This window comes from Hypanus sabinus, chromosome 21 (genome assembly GCF_030144855.1).
Source record: "Hypanus sabinus isolate sHypSab1 chromosome 21, sHypSab1.hap1, whole genome shotgun sequence".
In the NCBI taxonomy this organism is placed as follows: Eukaryota; Metazoa; Chordata; class Chondrichthyes; order Myliobatiformes; family Dasyatidae; genus Hypanus; species Hypanus sabinus.
This window is the reverse complement of record NC_082726.1, coordinates 9,420,531-9,435,627: the sequence shown is the minus strand read 5'-3', so window position 1 is coordinate 9,435,627 and position 15,097 is coordinate 9,420,531.

Below are 15,097 nucleotides of genomic sequence, written 5' to 3'. Positions count from 1 at the left end.
GAATAAGGCAGATGATCTTGTGGCGCAGTTAGAGACTGGCTGGTGTGATGTTGTGGGCATTACTGAGTCGTGGCTGAAAAGATCGTAGCTGGGAGTTTAACAACCATGGATACACATTATATTGAAAGGACAGGCAGGTAGGCAGATGGTGTCCATTGGCTCTATTGGTACAAAATGAAATCAAATCCTTAGAGGCGACATATAATCAGAAGATGTAGAATCCTTGTGGATAGAGTTAAGAATCTGCGTGAGTAAAAAGATGTTAATTGGAGCTTTAAACAGGCCTTCAAACAGTAGCTAGGATGTGGACTGCAAATTACAATAGGAGATAGAAAAGGCATGTACAAAGGACAATAGTTATGATAGTCATGGGAATTTCACTATGAAACTAGATTGGGAAAATTTGGTTGGTGCCAGATCCCAAGGGAGGGAATTTGTAGAATGCCTAAGGGATGGGATTTTAGAGCAACTTGCAGTTGAGCCCACTAGGGAAATGGTAATCTGTATTGGTTGTTGTGTAATGATCCAGATTTTGGACCTTAAGGTAAAGGAACCTTTAGGAGGTAGTGATCATAATATTATAGAATTCACCCTGCAGGTTAAGGAGAAGCTAAAATCGAATGTAGCCGATGGAGTAAAGGGAATTACAGAGACATGAGAGAGGAGCTAGCCAAAATTGATTGGGAGGGTCACTGGAAGTGATGATAGAAAAACAGTAATGGCTGGCGTTTCTGGGGGAAATTCAGAAGGTGCAGAAAAGATACATCTCAAAGATGAAAAAGTATTCTAAAGGGAGAATGAGACAACAGTGGCTGACTAGGAAACTCAAAGGCAGCATAAAAGCAAAGGAGAGGGCATATAATATAGCAAAACTTAGTGGGAAGGTAGAGAATTAAAAAGTTTTGAAAAACAACGGAACGCAACGTAACTATAAGTTGAGAAAAGATGAAATATAAAAACATGCTCGCCGATATTGTAAAAGAGGATAACAAGTTTTTTCAGATATATAAACAGTAAAACAATAAAAGAGAGATGAGAATAGGTATTGGACTGCTGGAAAATGACACTGGAGAGGTGTGGGGGGGGGACATAGAAATGGCGGATGAAGTATTTTGTGCCATTCTTCACTGTGGAAGGCGCTAGCAGAATGCCAGAAATGCGAGCTTGTCAGAAGGGCATAAGTGAGGCAACTATCTACAACCACTCTCTGGCTTCTCTCACAAAGCCAATGTCTAATCCAATTTACCCCCTCATCCTGAATGCTGGGCAACTGAACCTTCATGACCAATGTCCCATATGGAACCTTTGCCAATTGCCTTGCTAAAGTCCATGTAGACAACATCTCTACCTTGCCTTCATCCGCTTTCCAGGTAACTTCCTCAAAAAACTCTATTAGATTGGTTAGATATGACCTACCATGTATGAAGCAATACTATCCTTAATCAGTCCATGTCCATCTAAATACTTGTGTATCTGGTCCCTTAGAATACCATCCAATAACTTTCCCATAACTGATGTCAGACTCCCTGGCCCATAATTTCCTGGTTTATGTTTGGAGCCTTTCTTCAACAGTGGATTCACATCGGCTAACCTCCAATCCTCTGATATCTTTCCTGTCACTAAAGATGATTTAAGTATCTCTGCTAAGGCCCCGGCAATTTCTACACTTGCCTCCTGTAGGGTGTGAGGGAACACCTCATTAGGCCCTGGGGATTTATCCACCCTTATTTGCCTCAGGGTAGCAAACACCTCCTCCTCTGTAATCTGTACAGGGTCCATGAAGTTGATGCCTCTTTGCCTCACTTCTACAGCCTCTGTATCTGTCCCCTGAGCAAATACTGATGCAAAGAAAGCATTTCAGATCTCCCCCATCTGCTTTGGTTCCACACGTGGATTACTATTCTGGACTTCCAGAGGACTAATCTTATCCCTTGCAATCCTTTTGCTTCTAACATATCTGTAGAATCCCTTAGAATGCTCCTTCACCTGGTCTGCAGAGCAACTTCATGCCTTCTATTAGCCTTCCTGATTTCTTAATTAAGTGTTCTCTTGCATTTTTATTCTCCACAAGAACCCTGTTTATTTCTGCCTGCTATGCACCTCCTTTTTTCTCTTAACCAGGGCTTCAATAAAGAAGGCTTCCTGCACTCCTTATCTTTACCTTTTATTCTGACAGGCACATACAAGCTTTGTTCTCTTAAAATTTCACTTTTGAAGGCCTCCCACTCACCAAGTACACCTTACCAAGCCTGTCCCATCCACACTTGCCAAATCATTTCTGATACTATCCCATTTACAATCTCAACCTGCAGACCACATCTATCCTTTTGCATATTTACTTTAAAACTAATGGCAGTGTGGTCTCTGGATGCAAAGAGTTCCAAAAGATGTTGGAGTCCATTATAAAGAGTGAGGTTTCAGGTTATTTGGAGGCACATGATGAAAATAACAAAAGTAAGCATTGTTTTCTAATGGGGAAATCTTCCCTGACAAATCTGTTTGAATTCTTTGAGGAAATAACAACCAGGGTAAATGATGGAGAGTCATTGCTTACTTGGATTTTCAGAAGGTCTTTAGCAAGCTGCTGCTCATGAGGCTGCTTAACAAAATAAGAGCCCATGGTATTACAGGAAAAAGTATGAAAATGGATAGAAGATTGTCTGATTGGCAGGAGGCAGAGAGTAGGGATAAAAGGGGCCTATTTTGGTTAGCCGCTGGTGACTAGTGGTGTGCTGCAGGGGTTGGTGCTGGGACCACTTTTTCAGACTATATGTCAACGATTTCAATGAAGGAATTGATGGCTTTTGTGGACGACATGAAAATAGGTGAAGGCAGTGTTGAGGAAGCAGGGAGTCCGCAGAAGGACTTGGATAGATGGAGGAAATGGGCAAAGAAGTAGCTGATGGAATATAATGTAGGGAACTGCATGGTCATGCACTTTGGCACGAGGAATGAAGGTGTGAACCATTTTTAAATGACGATAAAATTCAAAAATCAGAGGTGCAGAGGGACTTGGGAGTCTTTGTGCAGGATTCCCTGAAGACTAACTTGCAGGGTGAGTTGGCTGTAATGAAGGCAAATGCAATGTTAGGATTCATTTCAAGAAGATTAGAATACAAAAGCAAGGATGAATTCTTAGGCGTCATAAGGCATTGGTCAGATTGCACTTGGAATATTTGTGATAGGGATTGATAGGGATGTTCCAAAAGCTAGCATTGATATTTGTGAGCAGTTTTGGGCCCTTTGTATAAGAGAAGATGTGCTGGCATTGGAATGATATCAAGAATGAAATAGTTAACATACAAGGAGCGTTCGATGGCTTTGTGCCTGAACTCACTGGAGTTCAGAACAATGAGGCTGGATCTCATTGAAACCTATCGAATATTGAAAGGTCTGGATAGAGTCAAGGTGGAGAGGATGTTTTCTGTAGCGGGAAAGTCTAGGACCAGAGGTCACGGCCTCAGAATTGAGAGCTGTCCACTTAGATCAGAGATGAAGAAGAATGTCTTTAGACAGAAGGTGGTGAATCTGTGAAATGTGTTGCCACAGGTGGCTGTGCAGGCCAAGTCGCTGGGTATATTCAAAGCCAAGGTTGATAGATACTTGATTAATCAGGGCGTCAAGGGTTGTGGGGAGAAGGCAGGATGATGGGTCAGCCATGATGGAATGGTGGAGCAGACTCAATGGGTTGAATGGCCTAATTCTGCTCCTATCCCTTATGGTTATTTCAAGAACTTTGCAATTCCTTTCATTTTATTCATGCATGAAATATAAACTAAGACAGTGCTGGCATTTATTGCCCATTCCTGTTTGCCCTGAACGGAGGCATCAGTTAAGATTCAGAGGGTCTGGAGTCGGGTATAGAGCAGCCCTCGTAAAGATGTCAGATTTCCTCCCCTGAGGTACGCTAATGATCCAGGACAACACACACAAAATGCTGGAGGAGCTCAGCAGATCAGGCGGGAATAAAGAATGTTTAAAAAGGAATGGAGTTTTGCATTAATGCTCCAGGTGAGTTTTTAAAATGATTTAGTGGGTTCACAGTCATGAAATTATACACCAAGAAAACAGGCCCTTTGCCCAATTTGTCCATCCAGAATGCCAATCTAAGTTCAGCCCTTTTGCCAGCATTAACCCATATTTCTCTAAACATTTTCTATCCATATAGCTGTCCAATTATCTCTCCAACAATATAACAGTGTCCACCTCTACCATTTCCTCTGGCAACTTGATCCTTGTACCCACCACCCTCCGTATGGAAAACTTGCCCCTCAGACACCCTTTATACCTCTATCCTTTCACATTAAACCTGTTCCCTCAAGCTCTTAACTCCCCTACCTCTGTGACCATCCACTTACCTATGTCTCCCATGCTCTTATGATCCTCTATAAGGTCACCCCTCAGACTCCTCCGTTCCAGGGAAATTCTTTCAGTCTAAGCCTGTCCAGTTCCACCTACCCCCCCCACCCCCATAATTGGGCTGAAAGGACATGAGGACTGATGGGGACAATCCAAGAACCAGCATTGATAAGAGGGCCAAATTGCCACCTCCTCATGAAGGATATACGTGTATTGTTGAGATCAGCAATTATGGTCATGAGATCACTGGATTGTCAAGTACATACCTGGTTTACAAATGTCTTTCAACAGAGTCAGTGTTACTGAGCTTGACAGTTTTTCTGGTTTTAGACATAAAACCAGTGGTTACTTTGTTACTTATACCTGTGCACCCACTCATCAACGTAAGTATCTAATCAGCCAATCACATGGTAGCAATTCAATGCATAAAAGTGTGTAGACATGGTCAAGAGGTTTAGTTATTGTTCAGACTGAACATCGGAATAGGGAGGAAATGTGATCTAAGTGACTTTGACCGTGGAGTGATGGTTGGTGCCAGATGGGGTGGATTGAGTAGCTCAAACTTCTGACCTCCTGGAATTTTCGTGCACAACGTTCTCTAAAGTTTACAGAAAATGATGTGAAAAACAAAAAGCATCCAGTGAGTGACAGTTCTGTGGGTGAAATGCTTTGTTAATGAAAGAGGTCAGAGGAGAATGACCAGACTGGTTCAAGCTGATAGGGAGGCGACAGTGACTCAAATGCATTACGACAGTGGTGTGCAGAAAATCATGTCTGAACACACAGCACATCGAACCTTGAAGTGGATGGGCTACAGCAGCAGAAAACCAGGAACATATACTCAGTGGCCACTTTATTAAATACAGGAGATGCCTAATGAAGTGCCAGCTAAGTTTATGCTCTTCTTTGAATTTAAGTTTCTCTGCCGCACTGATGTGCTTCAAACTCCTGTGGTTGCTATCTTGTCAATAATTTAACCATTTACCTCCTCGCTTACATGACGGCATGGTAGAGTAGTGGATAGTGAAATTCTTTACAGCGCCAGCAATTGCAGTTCACTTTCTGTAAGGAGTTTATACATTTTCCCTGCAACCACATGGGTGTCTTCCCATTTCTTCCCACATCCCAAAGATGTAGATGGGTTAGTAGTTAGTTAATAAGCTTAGTGATATTGTCCCAGGGCTTTCAGGTCCATTAATCTGTTCCACAGAGTAATGAAACTGATATTTATCTGTGTGGGTTTCCTCCAGGTGCTCCGGTATCCTCCCACATTTCAAAGCTGCTGGGTTCGGGTTAGTAGTGCTGTGTTAGTGGCAGGCGTATGGTGACACTTGTCCCCAGCACAACCTCAGACTGGGTTGGTCACTGATGTGAATGATGCATTTCCCTGTATGTTTTGACATTTCAGTATATACGCCTCAAATGAAGCTAATCTTCAATCATTACTTAACTACCTACCCTCTCATTTCCCTCCTCGCCTACTTCATCGTGCACCTTTTGTACGTGCCATCAGGGAAAGTACATAGCGGACAGGTTACTCCCCCAGAATTACTCCTAACAGCTCCTAGCTGAACGTAGGTTAAATCGGTAGGTCAATGTTGATGAAACACTCACAACATCACCATGTCCAGGGAGTGACAGAAGTACAGACAGGGCATGAGAATCTGATGGACTGTCTGTTCTACAGTCACTTAAGAGCAACAGTTAGGAAAACCAATGAGAAGGAATGTCAAACGCTTGGGAATTAACAATGCGACCAATTCTGACAAACAGAATAGCTTCAGTTAGAACTATCCTAGCATTTTAAGAAAGATCTATTCTTCTCACGTCTTTGGAAAATGACTGCAGAGTTTTGTCCGCTTGTGCAGAATGTCAATGTCTCTGGCTACTGCTGCCCTTCCTAGTTTCAGCCAATGCAAAATGTATGACATGGCAACATCTGCCTCCTTTCCGATGTGGCTGGAGGCTGTTTGCCCATTTGGTAGGGATCAGATTACACTGCATTGCAGCCCAGGGACTGAGGGAGGAAACTGGATCTGGACAGATGGATTTACGGATGTAATTAAGCAAGGATCGTATGTCTGAGGTCACCACTCTATGAAATAGGTGATACCAAACTAAAGCATAGAATTCTTTCTTCATTGTGTTTGCCTAATGGGAATGATTTTGAAAGCTTTGCAGGTGGAATAATTTAAGATATTTGGGCAAGCAAGGGCTTTTGAACTGCAAAAGTATATAATGCATGGAAGAATCATAGTGATTTTAACAAAGCACTGGGTAGGAAAATGGGAACTAGCAGATCATAACCAACTCATTTGCATATTTAAATTGTGCACAATGAACTCTTGTGTGTTCAAATCTCACTTCAGACACTTCAACACAAAAGCCTTGGCCAACACCCTTACTGCAGTGCTGTTACTTGGATGCAATATTAAACTGAGATCCCTTTGTCAGTCTGATGCCAGTAGTCGCCTGGTCTCCATGCTGAGGAAGAGCAGGGCTCTCCAGTTCTCTGGCCACTGCTCACCCTTCAGTCAATGTCACTGCAGGAGATTGCTGAATCTCCAGTGCTCTGGCCACTGCTCACCCTTCAGTCAATGTCACTGCAGGAGATTGCTGAATCTCCAGTGCTCTGGCCACTGCTCACCCTTCAGTCAATGTCACTGCAGGAGATTGCTGAATCTCCAGTGCTCTGGCCACTGCTCACCCTTCAGTCAATGTCACTGCAGGAGATTGCTGAATCTCCAGTGCTCTGGCCACTGCTCACCCTTCAGTCAATGTCACTGCAGGAGATTGCTGAATCTCCAGTGCTCTGGTAGTGACGTGAAGTGTTTTAATGGCTGTAAGGTGCTTTGGGGTATCCCAGGTGGGCCATGAAGTGTGTGATAGAGATGTATGTTTGATTTTTCCCGCTTTCAGTCCAAACCTAGTTTTTCTAACCTTTACAATGACCCTGCCTCATAAAGCCCATCAGTGATGTAATTTTTTTTATCTGTCGGCCTGGCATCTCCTGGTGCCTGGTGTCCATTTTCCACTAATTGTGCTTCACATAGGTCCCGTGGTCTGCTCAGGTGCCTTTAACTGCTCTTCAGACTGAATCGATTTCTCTTCATTACATGTATAAGTTTTAATCCCACCTTGATTCATCACCAATCCTGGTTAAAATTTCCAATGACCTCCTGCACCTGAATTGTATCATCATTACATTTAAGGATTTCGGTAGCAACACACACAACATGCTGAAGGAAGTCAGCAGGTCAGGTAGCATCTATGGAGGAGAATACACAGTCAACATTTCAGACTGTGATGAAGAGTCTCTGACTGCTGCCTTCTTCCTTTCCATTCTTGGTGAAAACTCTCAGTCCAGACCATCATTCTCCACCATAGATACTGCCTGACCTGCTGAGTTCCTCCAGAATTTTGTGTGTTGCGCTAGTTTTCCAGTATCTGCCCTAGAATCTGTTGTGTTTAGGAGGATTTCTAGTCTGGTCTCTGTAGCCAGTCCATGTTTCTCTTGGCACCGTTCTGGTGATTATGCAATTAAATTCTCTTGCCCAGAATCAAATATGGTTAAGATCATCAGTGGCTTGTACAGTGGTGATGCTGTATATCTTAATATTCGATCAATGATTTAAGTTGTTTTAGTTCCTGCACACCAGCTTATTTCCGCACATTAGCTTCTTGATGTTTATAAAACAGTCTGATTACTCAGCTCCACCTGACACTGTTCTGCCCATTCAGGTCAACAGTGACTATCACCTAGCATTGTATAGTTATAAACCTGGGGAGTAGTGAGATGTTTATGAAATAGGATGGAAAACAGAGGGTCAAGCCAGACCCCTGTGGGCACAAGTGGTTGCATCCTACACCCCCGTTCACAACTAGACTGCGAGGTTACTGCGAGAACTCTCTATTAAACATACACACTGTGACAGGAGCTTTCGTCATGCAAGTCCATTTTTTGGAGCACAAGATATAGGAGCAGAATTAGGCCATTTGGTCTTGACTCCCCACACATAATCTTTGATGCTATGTCTAATCAAGAACTTATCAACTTCTTCTTTAAATAAAACCCAAAATCTTGACCTCCACAGCCATCTGTGGTAACGAGTTCCACAAATTCACCACCCTCTGGTTAAAGAAATTCCTCATTTCTGATCTGAAGGGATGTCTTGAATTCTGAGACTATGCCCTCTGATCCTCGACTCTCCCAAAGCAGCACATACCCTCTCTGCATTCCCTCTATTTAAATCTTTTAATAGCCAATAGGTTTCAGTGAGGTCCCCCCTCATTCCTCTAAACTCCAGAAAGTACAGGCCCAGAGCCGTCAAACAGTCCTCGTAGATTAACCCTTTCATTCCTGGGATCATTCTCATGACCCTCCTCTGAACCCTCTCCCATTGTGTCAACACTCTCTGCAATTTCAGAGCCAATAATTTTCTCTTTATCAGATGTTAACAACCATGGAGTCCTTCGTATCCAGCAAACTCTTCCCAGTGAGTGGAGATGCAGGGATCAGCCAGCCAGCGAGCCAGCTTCCCACTGGCCACAGAAGGTTCGCAGAGTTGAAATGCATATTGTCCTCCCCGTCAATTGATCTGTACTGGGTCTATAAGGCATAGGAGCAGAATTAGGCCATTTGGCCCATTGAGTCTGGTACGTCATTACATATGTATCCCTAACCCCATTCTCCTGCCTTTTCCCCGTAACCTTTGACACCCTCCCTAATCAAATATACTCGATGACTTGGTCATCTGTGGCAATGAATTCTTTTTCCTGGATTAGCTCATCTCAGATGGAACAGAGTTGAAAGACTTGTTCTCAGGGCCTGTAGGCTGCAAGAGATGCTTACTTGCTGTCTGGTTCTTCGATGTAAGGCTGGGTATAGAATGAAAATCCCATCTGACCTGTGACCGGTCTGAATCATAAGACCCATTGTTTTCTCTCCACTCAATCTGACCATCACTTTAAGATAGCAATCTTACAAATTTTTGCAGATAAACTGTTTTGGAAAGATTGGTACTGAACTGCTTGGCTGAAAATTACAGAGAGCTGTGAATCTGGCCTAATCCCTCATGCACACAGCCTCCCCTCTCTTGACTCCATCTACAATCACCTCATCTTGGGAAAGCAGCCAACATAATCGAGGACCCGTTCCATCCCAGTCTTTCTCTCTTCTCCCTGCTCCCGTCGGGCAGAACGTATAAAAGCGTGAAAGCACGTGTCATCAGGCTCAAGGACAGCTTCTATCCCACCATTATTAGACTCCTGAACAGACCCTTCATACATTTCCATGCACATTTCACCTGTGGTTGGGTGAAACTAGAACTAGAGGCCATAGGTTTTGGATGAAAAGTCAGATATTTAACAGGGACGTGAAGGCGAACCTCTTCACTCAGCGTGGAAAGAGCCGCCAGTGGAAGTGACAGGTGTGAGTCCAACTGCAACATTTTAGAGCAGTTAGGGATAAGTACATGGATGAGGGGGAGATGTGACCAAGGAGAAAAACAGGCCGGCACAGTCTAGATGGGCTGAAGGGCCTGTTTCTGCGCTTTACTGCTCTATAACTGAACCCTTGAACTCCCAATCTACCTCATTGTTACCTGTTCACTTTATTTCTCCACCTCCACTGCCCTTTCTCTGGCACTGCAACACCATGATCTGCATTCCATTTATCCTTTTACTCTTTCAGTGTTCATGTGTACGGCATCATCTGCCTGGCTGGCACGCAAAATAAAATCTTTTCATAGCAACATACACAGGATGCTGGAGGAGCTCAGCAGGTCCAAGGTTCATTTATTATCAAAGCACGTATCCATCTACAACTCTGAAATTTGTCTTTTCCAGATAGCCACGGAACAAAGAAAGAACATGACAGTCATTCAGAGAGAAACATCAGACCCACCCCCCCCCCCGCACAATAAAGGACAGCATCCCGATCATCAACCCACTGAAACACCACCCCCCACAAAATGGAACAGAAACATCAACTTCCAAAAATACACCTACTCCCCACATAAGAACTACCAGAAGACAACAAAACATCAACCCCCAAGCACCCTCCCCTCGCACAAAAAACAGAAAAGGAACAAGTGATTTAAAAATAAACAAAATATAAAACCATAAGTCTGAAAAAGTCCACAGCCCATAGACTCAATGGACCACAGTCCATAAACACAGAAGCACAATACCGTCCTATTATATCACTGACACCACAAGAGGCAGTGAGCCACACAGTGACAGGGCCACTCATGAATTCCTTCTCTGGCAGTGATCAAAAGGAAGGCAGTCGGCGTTGAACTCTCGCTCACCTTCTGCAATTGCCTTGATATCTCAATCTTCCTTGAAGCTCTAACCAGTGAAACAGAGTCGAGCATTGGTTCATACCCCGTCTTGAAGTTTCTTTGCAACGAGGCCGTCCCAGTATGCGCTCGCTTCCCGGAATCTTCTCAGAGACAGCAAAGCACTCGAACAATCTCCAAACTGCAACTTGCAGGCTGTAATAGTCCCAAGAACACATTTAAGGTGAAAACCAGATGTAAAAAGATGGGTAGCATCTATAGAGGGAATGAACAGTCAATGTTTCAGGCTGAGACCCTGCTGAGTTCCTCCAGTATTTTGTGTGTGTTGCTGTAGATTTCCAGCTTCTGCAGAATCTCTTGTGTAAAGCTTTTCATTGAATCTAGTTACATGTGATGTTGATAAACCAATACCGATACTAGTCTCAAACATGCTATTCACAGGTGTTACCGAGCATGTCATCCAGGCTTGGATAAAATATTGAGCTTGGCTACCTGACTGACTCAACCTGCCCCTACGCCAAATGGTTTATCAGGGTGTACAGTAGACCTGACCCTACCCCCAGCCACGTTGTGTTAGGTCCCACCAGGCTCAGATCAAGTACTGGTTGTGATCCCCATGGGCAGGTTATGGTCACTTGTAGGCAGAATATCTTATTCAGTTAGAGATACAGAAAACCTAGGGGCCCTTCTGGTCAAACAAGCCTGTGATCCCCAATTACATCCATCAACCTACTGTAAAGGGGGTTTCTTCTTTTTCTTTGTTACTGTGTATGTAATCAAAATGGCTTCTTTGTTTTGTAAACTAGCAGGAATGCTTCTTTGTTGTGAGAGAGTGCTGGAAGCTTGTTTGGGTTAAAATTTACTGATAACGAGAATTGTATTCCTTTGTAAACCAAATGGGGATTAATGTTCTTTCTTCTGAGTCTGTAAGCTTTTGTTGACGGGCTTTTGGGCAGATCGGCGCGAGGGGGTTCGAGAGAGAGGACGCAATGCTGTAAGCTGGGCGAGGCCAGGAGGTACTCCGAGGAGGGGGGCTGAAGCTAGATGTGCTTGGTTGACCACTCGGAGGGTCCTGAGCTGCGAGTCGAGGAGTTCGGAGGGGATTGAATGGTGGCCAGAAGACTTCAGTAATTGAGCTCCAATGGTTGTGCACGAAGTGGTTTGGACTTTGATAAGTTTGGCGCCTTTTCTTTATTTTTTCTCTTCATATATACTGTATCGTTATTAATCACTTAGTTATAGTAACCCTTATAAATTGTACTCATTTAATCGCATATGGTGTACTGTCTGTTTTTGGGCGAGGCGGGAACATCACACAGCATCCACACCAGCTGATTACCCAGTTTGGCGGGGCCGAAGGCTGCTCCCCTTAGACGAGAACGAGCTGAGCGAGCCTGAGGTGACCCATGGGGTTACCCTACTAACCCACATGTCTTTGGAATGTGGAAGGGAACTGGAGTGCCCAGAGGAAACCAGTCTCCTGCAGATCCAACGCCACACCAATCTCACACCGGCCCCAACTCCTCATGTCTACATCCAGACCTAATGCCGCCTGTTCAACTTTGGAATCCGTCACAGACAGAAGGGATTCAGATTCATTTATTTATCACATGCACACTGAACCAGTGTTCCACAGACGCTGTCTGACCCGCCCAGTTCCTCCAGTATTTTATGTATGCGAAAGGGCGAGTTCTTGGCGTGTTGGCTGTCCGCTCTCAGCTGGTGTGTGGACATCAGCAGGCGATGCATCTTCCTGCAGTGCCCACAGAGGCTCTGCGGTGAGACATAAACCTGCACAGAGCTAAATAAAAATCCTGCATTGACAACAAATGTCGAACAGACTTGTCATAATATTGCGATGCATCAAGATCAGCCCCGGCTCACATTTGTTCTGTACAGAGAGAGATGTTTCGAGGGAGCCAGATGCTGTTTTCAGTAAAACAATCGATTTCTGCTGCTCCTATTCTGTCTCTTCACTGCAGTTGTTCAGATTACCGCTATATATTTACCGCAATTAATTCACTGCAGTGACAGAAATATTTTCACCCATCTGGCAATCGAGTCACCGTGTTATTGAACTGTTAATCAGAGTTGGGTTTATTATTTATCTTGTACTTTCGACAGTCATGAAATTTGTTATTTTGTGGCAGCGGTGCAATACATAAAGTACAGTGGATTCTGGTTAATTGGGACTTGTCGGGACCAGTACATTTTGGTCCAATTAAGCGACTGTCCCAATTAGCTGGTTTCATAGAAATAATTATAAAAATATAAAAAAAGAAACTACTGTTTAACTGAATAACAAATTATACATTTAAATGAAATACAGAACAAATTGGAATACTACTACAGTATTATAAAACTGTATTAGTTCCTAATAGTTATCGATGGAAGAACTGGTCCAGTGTACACATTGAACGAGATCAGCACAGGAACCTGGTGCAGATAATGGACTACCTTCATACAATCCTATCAAAGATTGCATCCTCCAAATCTTCATTTTCATTGCAACATTCAAGATGATTGTAGACACCTTCAAATGCTTCATAGTTCCTAACTTGTTGAAGTAGTGAAATCTTGGCCATTTCTGGCATCTCCAAGCCTGAAAGCTTGAAACCATGGTGAACAAAATAGTTCGGAATTATCTTACTGCTTATTTCTCGCCAACTATAAGTGACAAAAATCACTGCTTTTTGAATGCGAAAACATGCAACTGACACTGTTTAAAAACTGTTCACTCTAAGACTGTGTAGTGTTGAATGGCCAAACGACGTGCATGTGACTGACACTAGTTGGAACCTGTCAGCAATAGTTTCTTGCCCCAATTAAGTGGCATAGCATCCCAAATAAACAAAAGGAATCCTGGCTATTTTCTCGATTTATCTTTTTCTTTAAAAGTTGTCCCAAATAAGTGGCTACCCCATTAACCAATGGCCCAATTAACTGTAATCCTCAGTACCATAAACTACAATAGGAATTATATATAATATATAAAAAAATAAATTAAACAAGTAGTGCAGAGTAAGGAGAAAATAGTGAGGTTTATTGTTCATTGGGAAACCTGATGGCAGAAGGGAAGAAGCTGTTTCTGAACTGTTGAGTGTGTGTCTTCAGCCTCCTGTACCACCTTCTTGATGGTAGCAATGAGAAGAGGGCATGTCCTGGGTGAGGGGGATCCTTCATGATTGATGCCACCTTGTTGAGTCATCGCCTTTTGAAGTTGTTCTTGTTGCAGGGGAGTTTATTGTGGGTTTATGTTGGAGACAGGCATCTAGTAGCACTGTTTGCAAATTGCCTCACAGTGGGTCGGCTTTACTTTTTACTTAGAGCGAGATATAGGAAGGCAATAGACCTTTTCGGCCGAATGGGCAGCAGAACAGTGCCATATGTAAAACTCACCGTACACGACAATAAGAATGAGGCCCTCTGTTGGCCAGGGTCAACCTTGGATATTGAGTCCTAGCTCTTCACAGGATACACACGCCAGGGCAGTATAGTATAGAGAGCAAAGGATTGGTAGAGACTGACACATTTTGGCACCAGTGGCATTGTAGGAGTTGCCAGTCAGTGTTGAGCTGCCTCGGACTCCAGCACTGGATACTTTCTGGGGGTTCACTCCCAAAGCCTTCCCCATGAGTGGGTATCGCTGTGAGACAGCGGAGGTTTGAGATCAGAGTTTTCCTTCTCAGTTAATGAGCACTATTTGTCCGAAGCAACTCGTTTTAAGGTGCTAGTAACATTTTTGCTTCTTCTCCTGTCAATAGAAATGGTTCTGCCAGGCTTAGTAGCTAAGCCATACATGAAGCCAGGAGATGGACTTGGTGTCAGAGGCTATTTGAGGCGCACGTCACTGGGAGCATTTAATAGGTAGTGGGAGCTTATCTCCACTACCAATCCCCTGGCTATGACAGCCTTAAGGAACCGCAACAAGAATACATTAAAAAATAAATAAATTTGGCAAAAAGAGATCAAACAGCGAGGTAGTGTTCAAGGGTTCAATGACTATTCAGAAATCTGATGGCTGAGGGGAAGACATTGAGTGTGCACCTTCAGGCTTCTGTACCAAATGTGTCTGATCATTTCCCCAAAGGACGTTAGGAACAATGTGGAAAGTTGCATTTGTCTAGCATCTTCCGGCATCCGATCACCTGATTTTGGAGGTGCAGTAAGCAATCACGCCGCTTCGTGTGCTGCACTGCAGAAGGAGTATTCCATACAGATACTCCATTCTCACTGGCATTAGTTCAGCAAGGGAGGTTCCCTCCTCCTCGTAGATGTCAAACAATGATGCGTGATCCAATTAGTGTGTAGCACACAGGAACAAAGCAACCTTGAAACAAAGAGAAAGGCCACGGGGGAGGGGGTAAAACTAAGTAGAATGGAGCTATAATTTCTGGTGCTGCTTCCTTCTGGTGTGCATTGACCCAGAGGAGAGT